Genomic DNA, 13,424 nt, shown 5'->3' with positions numbered 1-13,424 from the left:
CTCCTTCGTGGTCCCCTGGGGCCAGGACGGCAGCCTCGCGCAGGCGCACCCCCTCTTTGAGGGCCGCTGGCTCTCCTGGCCGTGTTTAGAGGGGCGTGGGGTGGAGAAACCCCAGCAGCGACCCTGGCTGGCTGGGCCCGGGGGAGGGGGGGGGGAGGGCGGCGGCGGGCCCAGCGTGCGTGCCTGTGAGTGGTTGGGGGGGAGTTGGAGGATGGAGTTAAATTTGGTCCCGGATCCGAGCGCCCGTTTCCTTCCTCCCGGTGGAAGGCCTGGGATGGGATGAATCACATCCTGTCTCACAGCCGTGCGCCTACAAAATGTCAACGTCCCGGGGGTGTCAGATTCGGGCTTGCGCTGTGGAGGGGCTTGGAATCAGCTGTAGGGCTGCTTGTGGCTCTTAGGGGAGCTTTGCACCCATCCATCCACCATCCAATATCCATCCATCCTCCCATCCATTCACCCTTCCAATATCCATCCATCCTCCCATCCATCCATCCACCCTCCCAGCCATCCATCCACCCATCCAATATCCATCCATCCTCCCATCCATCCACGCATCCAATATCCATCCATCCTCACATCCATCCACCCTTCCAATATCCATCCATCCTCCCATCCATCCACCCTTCCAATATCCATCCATCCTCCCATCTATCCACCCTTCCAATATCCATCCATCCTCCCATCCATCCACCCATCCAATATCCATCCATCCTCCCATCCATCCACCCTTCCAATATCCATCCATCCTCCCATCCATCCACCCATCCAATATCCATCCATCCTCCCATCTATCCACCCTTCCAGTACCCATCCATCCTCACATCTATCTACCCATCCAATATCCATCCATCCTCACATCCATTCACCCATCCATCCACCATCCTCCCATCCATCCATCCTCCCATCCACTCACCCTTCCAATATCCATCCATCCTCACATCCATTCACTGATCCAATATCCATCCATCCTCCCATCTATCCACCCTTCCAATATCCATCCATCCTCACATCTATCCACCCTTCCAATACCCATCCATCCTCCCATCCATCCATCCACCCATCCAATATCCATCCATCTTCCCATCCATTCACCCATCCAATATCCATCCATCCTCCCATCCATCCATCCATCCATCCACCCTTCCAATATCCATCCATCCTCCCATCCATCCATCCTCACATCTATCCACCCATCCAATATCCATCAATCCTCCCATCCATCCATCCTCCCATCCATTCACCCTTCCAATATCCATCCATCCTCACACCCATCCATCCATCCTCTCCTCCATCCTCCCATCTTATCACCCATCCAATATCCATCCATCCATCCATCTATCCATCCACCCATCCACCAACCCACCCACCCACCCATCCATCTGTCCATCCATCCATCCTCCCATCCATTCACCCATCCAATATCCATCCATCCTCACATCTATACACCCATTCAATATCCATCCATCCTCCCATCCATCCATCCATCCATCCTCCCATCCAATATCCATCCATCCTCACATCCATCCATCCTCTCATCCATCTTCCCATCTCATCACCCATCCAACATCCATCCATCCATCCATCCATCTATCCATCCATCCATCCATCCACCCACCCATCTACCCACCCACCCACCCATCCATCCATCCATCCACCCACCCATCCCTCCATCCATCCTCTCATCTATCTTCCCATCCATCCTCCCAACCATCCATCTGCCCATCCACCCATCCAACATTTATCCATCCACCTATCCAACATCCATCCACCCATCCATCCTCTTATCCATCCATCTGCCAAACCAACATCCATCCTCCCACCCACCCATCCATCCACCCACCTCTCCTCATCTATTTATCTATACCCACTCATTACCATCCACCCATCCATCTATCATCCATTCCTCTACAAACCTGCCCATTGGCAGTCTGGTGGGTGCCCCGCCCACTTGGGGCAGGGCCTGTGTTCACTCTCCTCCAGTCCTTACCCAGTATTTGCAGAACCTGGAGTACCAGACTTGAGTGCTAAGACCACAGGGCTGCCCAGCCTTTCCTGGGAGTCTCAGGCAGTGTACGCTGTGAACTTCAGGGGGCACAGGCTCTCTCCACTTTATCCCCTACCAAGTGCCCAGGTCCCCGAGCCACTGTCCTGCTGAAGCCACCGTGAAGGCCCATCCAGCTTCTGCCTCACGTTCTCCACCCAGCCCTGCCTCCTGGTGCGTCTTTCCAGAAGCTTCCTTCCCAGGCCTTCACGGCCTCGGCTGGCTGTCTTGCGCGCTGGCACACAGTGGGTGCTTCGTGAGTGCGCCTTGCCAGCGTGGAGTAACTGGTGGGTTTGGGGATGGGCAGCTTCCCTGGCGGCCCCGCCCCGCCTCCTACGCTGAGCCCTGCAGCCTCCCGCCTGCTGGGACCACACAGCATGGTTCCTCCCATGGAACATTCCAGAATTGGGGGGGGCGGGGGAGCCCCGCTCTGGGCGAGAGTGTGGGGGAAGGCCCACCCCAGCCATGGGAAAGGGAGGGTCCGGGTGGGGAAGGAAAGTATTTGGGCGAGTCTGGGAATTTGGGGGACAGGGCCCCAACCCCGCCAAGCCGGAGGAGCCCGTCCTCCGCCAAAGGGGGCTCCTTCCCCGGCGAGCTCCCCCGAGGGGCTCCCCGCCTCACAAGATGTTTGTAACCCCTGCATGGGGCACAGGGCCTCTGGGAGTTCAAGTCCCGCACGGTGCCCAGAGTGTGTAAACCGGGCCTCTGCCTCCGTCCTCTTCTCTGTGTGTGTGTACTGGGATTTGAACTCAGGGCCCTGCGCTTGCCGGGCAGTCCCTGCACTGCCCGAGCCATACCTCCAGCCTCGCGTTGAGGGGCAAGTGCTTGTGTTTGATGATGGGGAGTGGGGTGAACTTGAACTTTCACCCCCTGGGATGCAAGATGCCGGCGGTGGAGACTCAGCCGGCGTCGGCACGGTCGTTATTGGTCGTTATTGCTGGCGAGACCAAGGAGCCGTGCTGGCAGCGCCTGAGGGCTTGGTGTGCACCTCCCCCTTCAGTCCCCCAGAATCTCTGGGGACGCCTCTGTCCTGTCACATTCCAGCTGGGGAAACTGAGGCTCAGAGGCCCGGGGCCCTTGGCCGATCGCACAGGGCGGGGAATGCGGCCAGGGTTTGTGGAGCCCTTGGCCTTTGCTGAGTCTTCAGCTCCTGCCTCCCTGTGCCTGGGGGGGGTGCACAGGCCTTCTCCCCGCACTCCCCCCATAACCAGCCCCTGCCAGCGCCAGCCAGCGCCAGCCAGCCCCTGCCAGCACCAGCCAGCGCCAGCCAGCGCCAGCCAGCGCCAGCCAGCACCCCTCTGATCTCTCACAGCCATCTGGACGAGTCCCCGGCCTTGCAGGCTGGGCTGGCAGGAGGTAACTACACTGCTCTTCCCTTAGGCATTGTCTCCACAGCTTGGCGCCCGAATTCATGCCTTTTCCCATGCCTCCAGCCTTCTGACTGTTCCCGGGGTCTCTCCCTGCCGTGTGCCCCCCGCGTGTGGGCGCCCAGCCAGGGGTCCACCCTGCCCTAGTGTTGCTTTTGGCTGCGGGATCACCCAGTACTTCCAACCCCAGCCACGCGGAGCCGCACCGAGTGTGAACGCGTGGACGCCGGCCTCACCCGGCTCCGACACCACGATCGCCCTGCAGTGGCCGGCCGTGGTGGGCAGCCTCGTGCTGGCCTGGGACACCGGCTGCAGGCCGGATGTCTGGCTCCCTTCTCCCCAGTGGGCCGGGCCAAGGGCTCCACTGGAGTCCAAGTGCTGAGCCAGACTCTCCCCTCCCGCGGGGGAAACCAGCCCAGGCCCCGAGATCTTGGGGCCTGCCCTGGCCCCTCAGCCTTATTTTGCCGGCCTGTCCCCTACTAGTGCATGGAGCAGAGGGGCACCTCCAGCACGACCGTGGATGAGATGATGCTGAGCCTCAGTTTCCCCCCTGGTGCAAATGGGAGAAATAAGCAATCCTCTAGTCTCCTCCCCGCGGTGGTAATCTCTGCTGGGTGTATTCTGAGCCTGGGCGGTGGCTTGGCTGGCCGGGTGGCCCGGGTTCTTCGCTGGGGCAGGGCTTGGGCCAGGCTGTCCCCCGTGCCCTGGGTGGCACAGCTAGCAGCGTTTTGGGTGTGGAGCTATCGGACTCGCCCTGCTGCAAGGATCATGGATGGTGACTCACGAGCAGATCCACCCGGGCCAGAGCCGGTCACACCCGAGGAAGTGCTGGGAGATTGTCCCCAGGGCTTAGTCCAGGCTAGTGCATCGCCTGCGGTGGGAGACGGGGCGCATGGCTCACCGAGTCTGCGTGGCGGCCTTGCTGAGGCGCCCAGGCTTTCTAACATCGAGGACACAATCTGGGATGGAGGCAGCACACCTACTGTGTGCCCGGGAGCTCTGCTTGCCCCCCGGCCAGCGGCCCTCTCCCCCTCACAGCCGCGAGCCGGGCTCCCAGGGCGGCGCCTGGCACCCAGGAAAAGACCAAGGCCCTTTCCATGTGTCACCCTAGCAGCCGCGGTCCCAAGGGACCAGAGCTTGCTTTCCTTTTCTCTTTTTTTTCTTTCACATGGTGGAGCTGGGGTTTGAACTCAGGACCTCATGGCTCACTCCGGCGGGCACTCTACCATTTCAGTCATCCCTCCGGCCTGGCTTTGTTCATTTTTTTTTTTTTTAAAGCTAGTTAATTGGAGATGGAGCCTTGTACACTTCTCTGTCCGTCTTTAAACAGTGATCCTCTGGATCTCAGTCTCCTAAGTAGCTAGCATTCTAGGGGTGAGCCACCAGCGCCCCGCTAGGCAGTCTTCATCCACGCGGGGTGGGCTTGGGGCGTGGGTGCGAGTCTGCACTGTGAGATGCTCCTGGAAGCTGTGCAGACGCCACAGGCACCTGCCAGCCTGTTATCTGCCTGCCTTCCCTCCCGCCAGCCTCCGTGCCCGCCAGCGGTCCCTGCCTGTCCCCCTCCCTCCCGGGGCTGGGGGGGGGGCGGACAGGAGAGCTGACATGTGAGCCGTGTCCCAGGGGAGAGGAGACTCCTGGCAGGTGGGCGGTAACGCCACCTGCCCTGCTCGCAAGAGCAGATCGGAGATGGAGGCCGGGCCTCAAACTCACCCATCCCCCACGGCGCCTCTGCCTCCCTCCCGCCCGGGAGAGAGAGCTGTGTGTGAATGGGGAGAGAACTGTGTTGTGCCGGCCCAGAGAGGTGCCAGGGGGGGCCACTCTCCAACCCCTGGCTCTCCCACAAGCCCGTCTACTCTGCAGAGGACATGGGCATGGGACCCAGCCGAGGCCCAGAGAGGTTGAGCGCGTTGCTCAGGGTCACACAGCTGCAAGATGCAGCCGGGCGCAGCCCTTGCCCAGGGCACAGGCACATGGGTGCGGGCTGGGCCAGGCGCTGGGCTCCCTGGCCAGCGCCCCGTGTCCTCTGAGCTCGCCATGAGATGGGTCTGCTGAGATGGGGGGGAGCCCAGGACAGCGGGTGTGGCTGAGCTTAGGAGTGGCTGTGTTGCCCGGCCCGGGATGGGGCAGTCAGGGAGGGGCTCACAGTGACGGGGAGGGGGAGGGGGAACCCCCTCTGCCCAGTGGCTCCTCCAGGACCGTGTCAGGGGTCACGGCTGATGGCTGAGAAGAGGTGGGGGGGGGGGTGTTGGCCTGGCTTGGTGTTGGTGTTGACTTGATCGCAGAGGGCTGGCTATGCCGTGGGAACGGACTCGGGGCCTGGGTGCTGGCTCGGGGTTCAGATCCTGTTGGGTTTTTGTGCCTAGAGCCCTGGGTGGCTCCTTGTATAACCCTCGGCTGTGTGTCCCCTGAGACCCTCTGTTACCCCGATTCCTGCATGCTCACCCCCGTCCCCTGAGACCCTCTGTTACCCTGATTTCTGCATGCTCACCCCTTGTCCCCCAAGACCCTCTGTTACCCCGATTCCTCCAGGCTCACCCCCGTCCCCTGAGACCCTCTGTTACCCCGATTCCTCTATGCTCACCCCCGTCCCCCGAGACCCTCTGTTACCCCGATTCCTCCATGCTCACCCCCGTCCCCCGAGACCCTCTGTTACCCCGATTCCTCTATGCTCACCGCCCCCCGCCCCCGCACTTGTCACATAGTGCAAACGGGCACCCTTCTGCAAGATGTCAGCGCTACCGCAGCCCTGCAGCCGGGCCAGGACAGGTTAGGAGGCCGGGGTCCCAGCATCCAGGCCAGGACAGGTTAGGAGGCCGGGGTCCCGGCATCCAGGCCAGGACAGGTTAGGAGGCCGGGGTCCCGGCATCTGGGCCAGGACAGGTTAGGAGGCCGGGGTCCGGCTGCCTCCTTCTGACCATGTGACCTCGTCTCGCAAGACTCAGTTTTCACATTTGCGTGTAGATCAGGGTTGTTTAGTGCTCTTCAATCAAACACACATGTGCATGTGTGTGTGTGCGTGCATGTGTGCATGTGTGTGTGTGTGTGTGTGTGTGTATGTGTGTGTTTGTGACTATTGGGGATTGAACACCGGGCCTTGATCTTGCTCAGGGAGTGCTGCTCTGGAAGCCGTGCCCTGCCCCTTTCATTTGCACCTGGGTGGGGTTTCCAGCTATGGCCCTGGCCAGCCTCAGACCCAGGTCCTCCTGCCTCTGCCCGGCGGGTAGTGGGTGGTGGTGGTGAGTGTGCATGGCCACGCCGGGCCCCAACCGAACAAGGCCCCCTGGGAGCCTGTGCGCCAGGGACACTGGACATGGGAGTCCAAGACAGAAAGGGGGGTGGGATCTAGGGGGTGATCTGATTTCATTAACTGACGTTTGCCTCGTACTTAAGTCCACCCTGGTACTGTTAGAGGTCCTGAGGTCCTGAGGGTCAAAGTGCTGGTAATGTCCCTTGAGAAGGAATGTGTGTGGTCCAGGTTTCTGTTGGGCCTGGGGGTTGGGGGGGGCGGGACAGGAAAGGCTGGGCGGGGGCCTGGGACTGGGTGGGGCTGGGGGCGGGGCCTGGCGGGGGGCGGGGCGGGGCGGGGCGGGGCCTGGGTGGGGGCGGGCGGGGACTGGGTGGGGCTGGGGGCGGGGCCTGGCCGGGGCCTGGCCGGGGGGGGCGGGGCGGGGACTGGGTGGGGCTGGGGGCGGGGCCTGGGTAGGGGCGGGGCCTGGGCGGCGCCCTGGGCCAGGCGGGGCCAGTGACTGGGCTGAGGTCAGCCGTCTGTCACACCCCGAGGCCCCATCCCCGCGGGGCCTGTCGTCCAGTTCTAGGGAAGCCTCGTTAGGAGGATCAGGGTCCAGCTTTTCGTAAGTGCTAGAGCACCTGCCTGGCCCAGCGGGGGTTCAAACTCAGTACAGCCCCCCAAGACCCCAAGAAGTCTGACCCCAGTGGGAAGAGGAGGGGCCCCGCATGGCTGTGATGGGAGGAGGAGGAGGGGGGAGAAGGCAACTCAGGATCGTTGGCGGGCAGCCCCGTCCTCAGCCCCCTGGGGTCTGCGCCCGGAGCAGCAGCCTGGCCCTGGCCCGCGCCCAGGGTCCTGGGAGGTGGGTGCTGGCGGGGTTGGGAGGGAGGAGGGGGAGCGGGGAAGGGGGAGCGGGAATGAGGGGGGACAGCGGCTGCTTTCTTAGGATCGTCCCTGGAGTTTTCTCAGAAACTGAGCTTTGGGGGCTGGGGGCCTGGCTCAAGTGGTAGAGCACCTACCTAGCAGACACAAGGCCCTGAGTTCAAACCCCAGCACTTCCAAACATGAACCCCCAGGCACAAAACTGTCCCACGAGGGGCAAAATGGTTCCCCAAGGCCCAGAGCTGCCGCCTCTCCCTGGAGATGTGCCTCTCGTTCAGCTGGCTTCTGCCCTAGTCCCAGGGCATCACACATAGTTGTGCCTGGGTGGAGCAGAGACCCTGACAGGTTTCAAACAAATGCTTTGACTTCTTCCCATAGAGTCCTTCCGTGAGGAGCAGTTTGGAGTTAGTGTAATGGCTCCTCACTGTGACACTGCCCCTAAAGCGTTGACTTGTGGTTCTCACGGCCCCAAGATGGCTGCCAAGACGCCGGGTATCACACCCTTGTTCATCACACCACAAGCTACACGTGCCTGTTTTATCAGGAAAGCAAAAGACTCCTTGGAAATCACATGTATTGTGTGCATGTGCGTGCATGCGTGTGTATGTGTGTGTGTGTGTGTGTGTTGGGTCAAAATCGGGTCACACAGCCACTCCCAGTTGTAAAGGAAGCTGGGAAAAGCCAGTGCGGCTCCGGATGGCGGGCTTCCGGCCCACCCCAGCAACTCCCTGTGTTCTTTCCACTTCCCTGGCCGAGCAAGTTCATCAGAGAATGCGTGAACCTTAACCCTTGAGCCATTATTTTATTTTTCAAAACTTTTCCTCCAAAGTGAAAATGGTTTACATAAAGGACCCTTTGGTGGGGAGGGAGAGGCAGAACCGGTTATAAACAGGCAGCCCGTGTCATCTCCTTAAAGAGAAAATAACAGTGCTGTTACAGACATTAAATAATGGATGGTAGTGGGATTTGAACCCCGGACCTTACCCTGAACCAGGGTGGCCATCTACCACTTGAGCAACTTCTGCTCTTAGTTTTTTAGACAGGGGCTGGGTCATTTCACCTGCTTCTGAGTGGCTGAGATTACAGGCGTGTGCCACCACACCGTGCCCCATAAAGGATATTGGAAATATGTTCATTTTCTCCAGGTCACTTCTGCTCTGAGCTGGGATTCTGGGCCTGGGTCCTCCTGGGGTTTATCCCTCCTGACCTGGGGCAGCTGGGGACTGAGTCCCTAGGGGACACAGGGCTCCGGCCTCCCCCAAACCCCAGCATCCATGGTGAGAGGGGGATCATCACACTGAGGTTCCCGTCACAGCGTTGAACACCTTGGAAGTTGGCCTTACAGGATGGCTCTCCTGGCTTAGACCTGCCGTGCCCACCATCGGGAGGCTGCGGTTGGGAGGATCGCAGGTGGAGGCCTGCCCAGAGAGACAAGTTCACACAACCTCGTCTCAATGAAGAGCCGTGGTGATGAGAGCCGGTGACCCTCACCGCAGCCTGGGGAGCGTGCCCAGGGGTGCCCGGTGTAAAAGAATAAGCAGCAAAACCCAGGGCTGGAGGCAGGGTTTGACCGCAGAGCAACTGCCTTGCACACTTGAAGCCCCGAGCTCAAACCCCAGAACTTGCTGAGTAGGCATAGCTGTGCTGAAGGTCTCCACGCGGTTCTAAGATGTTTAAAACAAAGCCCGGCCCTCATCTGGTCTAACCCCAGCTTCGGATTCACTGGGAAATGCCCCCACCGCCCCGCAGTGGCCAGCGCGCTTTAGGGGTGCTGAGGGGGGGCTTGGCCCCCCCGCCCCGCAGTGGCCAGCATGCTTTAGGGGTGCTGAGGGGGTGCTTGGCCCCCCCGCCCTGCAGTGGCCAGCGTGCTTTAGGGGTGCTTGGGGGGTGCTTGGCCCCCCCCCGCCCCGCGGTGGCCAGCGCGCTTTAGGGGTGCTGAGGGGGGGCTTGGCTCGCTTTGGCTCGCTGGTTCTTTTCCTACTCTGGGTTCCTATGTGGCGCACCCCCCAGCGGGGCCTGCGGACCCCACTCTGAGAGCCCAGTGGACTCCAGCAGCGTTGGCCAGTGCCCGCTCGGTCCTTGACTTCAGGCTGGGCGCGGCGGCTCACGCCCATAGTCCCGGAGACTTGATGGGGGTGGGGGAGATCGCCTTTCAAGGCCGGACATTGGCCAGACCCCATCTCAACGCACAAGCCGGGTGTAATGGGCCCATCGGCCATCCCAGCTGTGTGTGAGGTAGCGGTAAGGTCTAGGATGGCCTCCGAATAAAAGCAAGAATCTTCTAGAAAAGCCCCGAAGCCTTCCAGGGAATGGCTGGGGTGTGGCTCCAGTGGCACACAGGTGCACTTTGTCCTGGGAAGGGACTGTTTTCAGTGGGGGGTGTCCTGGCGGTGGGGAGCCGAGTGTTTTGGGGTGGGCGTCCAGGGCGGGCGTCGCCGTCTTGTTTATGAAATGCCACAGCAATCGTGGCCACGTCTTTTGTTGCTGACGTCCCCCCCCTCCCCCGGGGCTGGGGCGGGGCCTGGACCGGGGTGAGGAGTGGCCATGGCTGTGTTCCAATAAAACTTTATTTATAAAGCCAGGTGGGCAGCAGGGCGGGACGCAGCTTGCAGGTGACCCTTTACTAAACCCGGATCTAGAGAGGACAAACGGGAGGACTGGGAGGGGAGGGGAGGGGGGGTAGGGGAGGAAGGAAGGAAGGAACACAGAGCCCGCACGAGGGTTTCCTGCCCACGGTCAGCCCACCCCAAACAGCAGGACCCGCAGGAAGGAGCCGGAATGGAAGTTGTCACCTTCTTCCCGTGATCCCAAGCCCCATGCGGCCTGGGCACCAGGGGTGGCAGTGTGGGGCCTGCTTTTTGGAGGGGTGGGGGTGGGGGTCTCAGACAGAGCTGCAGGGAGCCCCCCCTTGCCCCCGATCACCACTGTGCAGCCCCAGACTCCTCCGAGTGACTCAGGCCGGACCAGGGGCGCTGCCTGTAGTCCCAGACTTCCTGCCCTCAGCAGCCCTTCCTTGGCGCTGGTTGTGTTTAGGGTTGTGTTGTGTGTGGAGTGGGCCCTGCCGAGCCGGAGGCCTGGGGCGGAGCTCAGGCCAGCCCCCAGCTCCTGCCGGGCTGTCACCGTCCAAGTGGAAGGATGGGAGGAGCTGGGTATGGACGACCCAGGGATAGTGGACATCACGTGGATGGGTGGATGGTGAGACCCGGCCAGGGGTTCCCGAGACCCCATCTCAGTCCATCAGCCGGGTGTGGCAGCTCACACCTGCAGTCCCAGCTGTGTGGGAGGCCCGGGGGGAGGATCGCTGCTGGAGGCCATCCCTAGACGAAGTGGGGATGCTCCCTGTGAAAGAAAGAAGGCCTCCGAGGGGAGGGCCGGAGGCCTGGCTCCGGGGGTAGAGCATCTGCGGAGCAGACGGGAGGCCCTGGGTTCAGAGCCCAGCGCTGCACGTCCGGGCATGCGTGTGCAGGCCGCGGCGGGGCCCTGCCGCCCGGCTCCGTGGCGCTGTCCCCCGTGCGTCACGGATGTATTTAGCAGGAGGAGCGAGGCCAGCCCGGAACCGGCAGCAGCTGGCCGCACCGCGCGTGGGCCCCTGGTGATCGGCATGAACATATGCCAGGCTCCCAGAGGGGGGCGGCGGGCCCGCGGGGGGGGGGGTGCTCGCGGTGCCAGCGGGGGGGGGCGGGGGGAGGGCGGCAGGGGGTGTCAGAGCTCCAAGACCCCTCCCCGGAGACGCAGCCTCCCCGTGGGCCGGGGCTCCTCAGGGATCCGGGGTTGTCTGCGGCCCTGACAGGCCTGGTGGGGGCGCGGGGTGGGGGGGGGGTCAGCGCGGGGGGGGGGGTCAGCGCGAGGCCCGCGCGGTCTCCGTGGCCGCCCCTGCGCCCCGGGGCCGCCTCTCCCGAGCCCAGAGCGCCCCCTTGTGGCGGGACGGGGGCAGGCCGGCCGGGGCGGCTCTGCTGGGCAGCGCACGCTCGCTGGCCAAGGGCCCCGGGTCAGGACGTCACCCATCCACTCATTCATCCACTCATCCATTCATTCGCTCACGCGCGTGCTCCTCCGTTCATCAGTGGAGCATTTGGTGATGGGAGGGACGGTGTCCCAGTAAACGCTCCTCCCGATGCGGAGCTGTGGCCTCCGAGGTGGGTCCGCATCTGGGAGGCCCTGTCCGGCAGCCGGGCAGAGGCAAGGACGCCCCTTGAGGGGTCCCTGGGGGGGGACCGCCATCCCCCCTCCCGACTGTGAGTGAGGACCCTGAGTGTGCAGTGCAGCAGCCGTGTGTGTGTGTGTGTGTGTGCGTGCGTGCGCGCGCGCGGTGTGAGGCTGTGTGTCTGCAGAGCGGAAGGAGTGTGTGCGTCTCGGAGCTGGAGTCGGTGCCAGCGGCCGCGCAGGGAGCCGGAGCGCGCGCTCGCCGTCTGTGCCCGCCCTGCCGGCTGGCAGTCAGGGGACCGAGCTGTCCCCGGTGCCCCCCAGCCCCTGCCGTGCCCCGGGGGCGCTGACCTGAACTCCCTCCACCTGGCTCCCCGTGTTCCCTGGCCCCCGCGTTCCCCTGCTCTGGTAAGTGGGGCGCCCGCCCGCTCGGGCCGGGCGTGGGGCGCGCGGTGCCTGGGCACTGGGGGCACCGCTGGCCCTGCCAGGCGGCTTCCCCGGTCCCCCACGGCAGGTCCCCTGGGCTGGGAGACCCCCGGGCGGCGATCGGACCACACCCGGCTCTCCGGTGCCCAGGCCAGTGCTGGGCCCGGACGCCGGACGCTGTGGTCACCAGCCGGGGACTCCGTAGATGGAGCCCTCCGTGCGCAGCGTCTCGGTTCTCAGCCCTCCGGGCTGTGTCTGGGCTGGGGGGAGATGGAATCCGTCAGCATCACAACATAAAAATATCCCACTCCGTCTGCCTCTCCTCCCGCAGGCCCGTGAGTCAGAGCTGAGGCTGGGCTCAAGGAAAACCCCTTCTCCTCTCCCGGGCACCAAAGATGGGGAGCCGGGGAGGGGGGCAGCCAGGGCCGGGGTGGGGGGCATGCTCAGTTGTCTGTCACATTTTAGGAGCAGAAGAGACTTAGAAACCCTGTTCCCAAAAGCAGGACTCAGTGGGTCAGGGTTGGAGGTGGAGTTTCTGCTGTGTGATTATGGAAATGCTGGGCCATCTCTCTGGCCCCCTTTCCTCCGTCCCCCTCTGTGAGCCTACGCCGGGGGACTGGGGGACCCAGAAAGCAGGGCAGCCAACCCGAGATGGTTCAACACCTGCAGACCTAGAAAAGTGACAGCTCGCTGGGCGCCGGTGGCTCGCGCCTGTCATCCTAGCCACTCAGGAGGCTGAGATCTGAGGATTGCGGTTCAAAGCCAGTCCATTCAGGAAAGTCCATGAGATCCTGATCTCCAATAAACCACTAGAACACCAGAAGTGGTGCTGTGGCTCACGCAGTAGAGCACTCGCCTTGAGCCGAAGAGCTGAGGGGACAGTGCCCTGAGTTCAAGCCCCAGGATGGACCAAAAAGAAAGTGACAGCTTTTGTTTTGTGAAGTTTGGAAGGACGGAGGAGGGAAGATGGGAGGCGGAGGGGCGGCCTGGTGGGGCGTGCGGTTGGGGCCTATGTATGAGCTACCAGACACCCTGGGATTCCAGAAAAGCCTGCTTCACATTGCTGTATGAGCTGAGGCTGGCCACTCACCTTCTCTGTGCTGGGTGCTCTAGGCAGGGAAGGAGGCTCAGCAGGGATCTGAGATGTGGGTAGGAATAGAAGAACAAGTACATGCCCCCCTCCCCACATTATGTGAGGAGAGTACACTTCCAGCATAGAAGCGGACCTGGGTTCGAATCCCAGGTTGCCTCTTGGTTGCTGAGCCTGCTCAAGCCCTCTGCTCTGCCTCTCTGTGCTGATTCCTGCTCTGCTGAACTGGAAAGGCCTGGAGAACTT

General features: G+C 62.5%; 1 protein-coding gene across 1 annotated transcript in view; it reads left to right on the top strand.

Annotated features, from left to right (window-relative positions):
* The window catches only part of LOC122102686 (uncharacterized protein KIAA1671-like), a 55,582-nt gene that overhangs the window by 10,999 nt on the left and 31,159 nt on the right, over positions 1-13,424 (top strand). The window lies entirely within an intron of this gene.

The sequence above is a fragment of the Dipodomys spectabilis genome, unplaced genomic scaffold (genome assembly GCF_019054845.1).
Source record: "Dipodomys spectabilis isolate Male_0828 unplaced genomic scaffold, ASM1905484v1 ptg000826l, whole genome shotgun sequence".
Taxonomy (NCBI): Eukaryota; Metazoa; Chordata; class Mammalia; order Rodentia; family Heteromyidae; genus Dipodomys; species Dipodomys spectabilis.
This window is presented reverse-complemented; position numbering and strand designations above follow the sequence as displayed.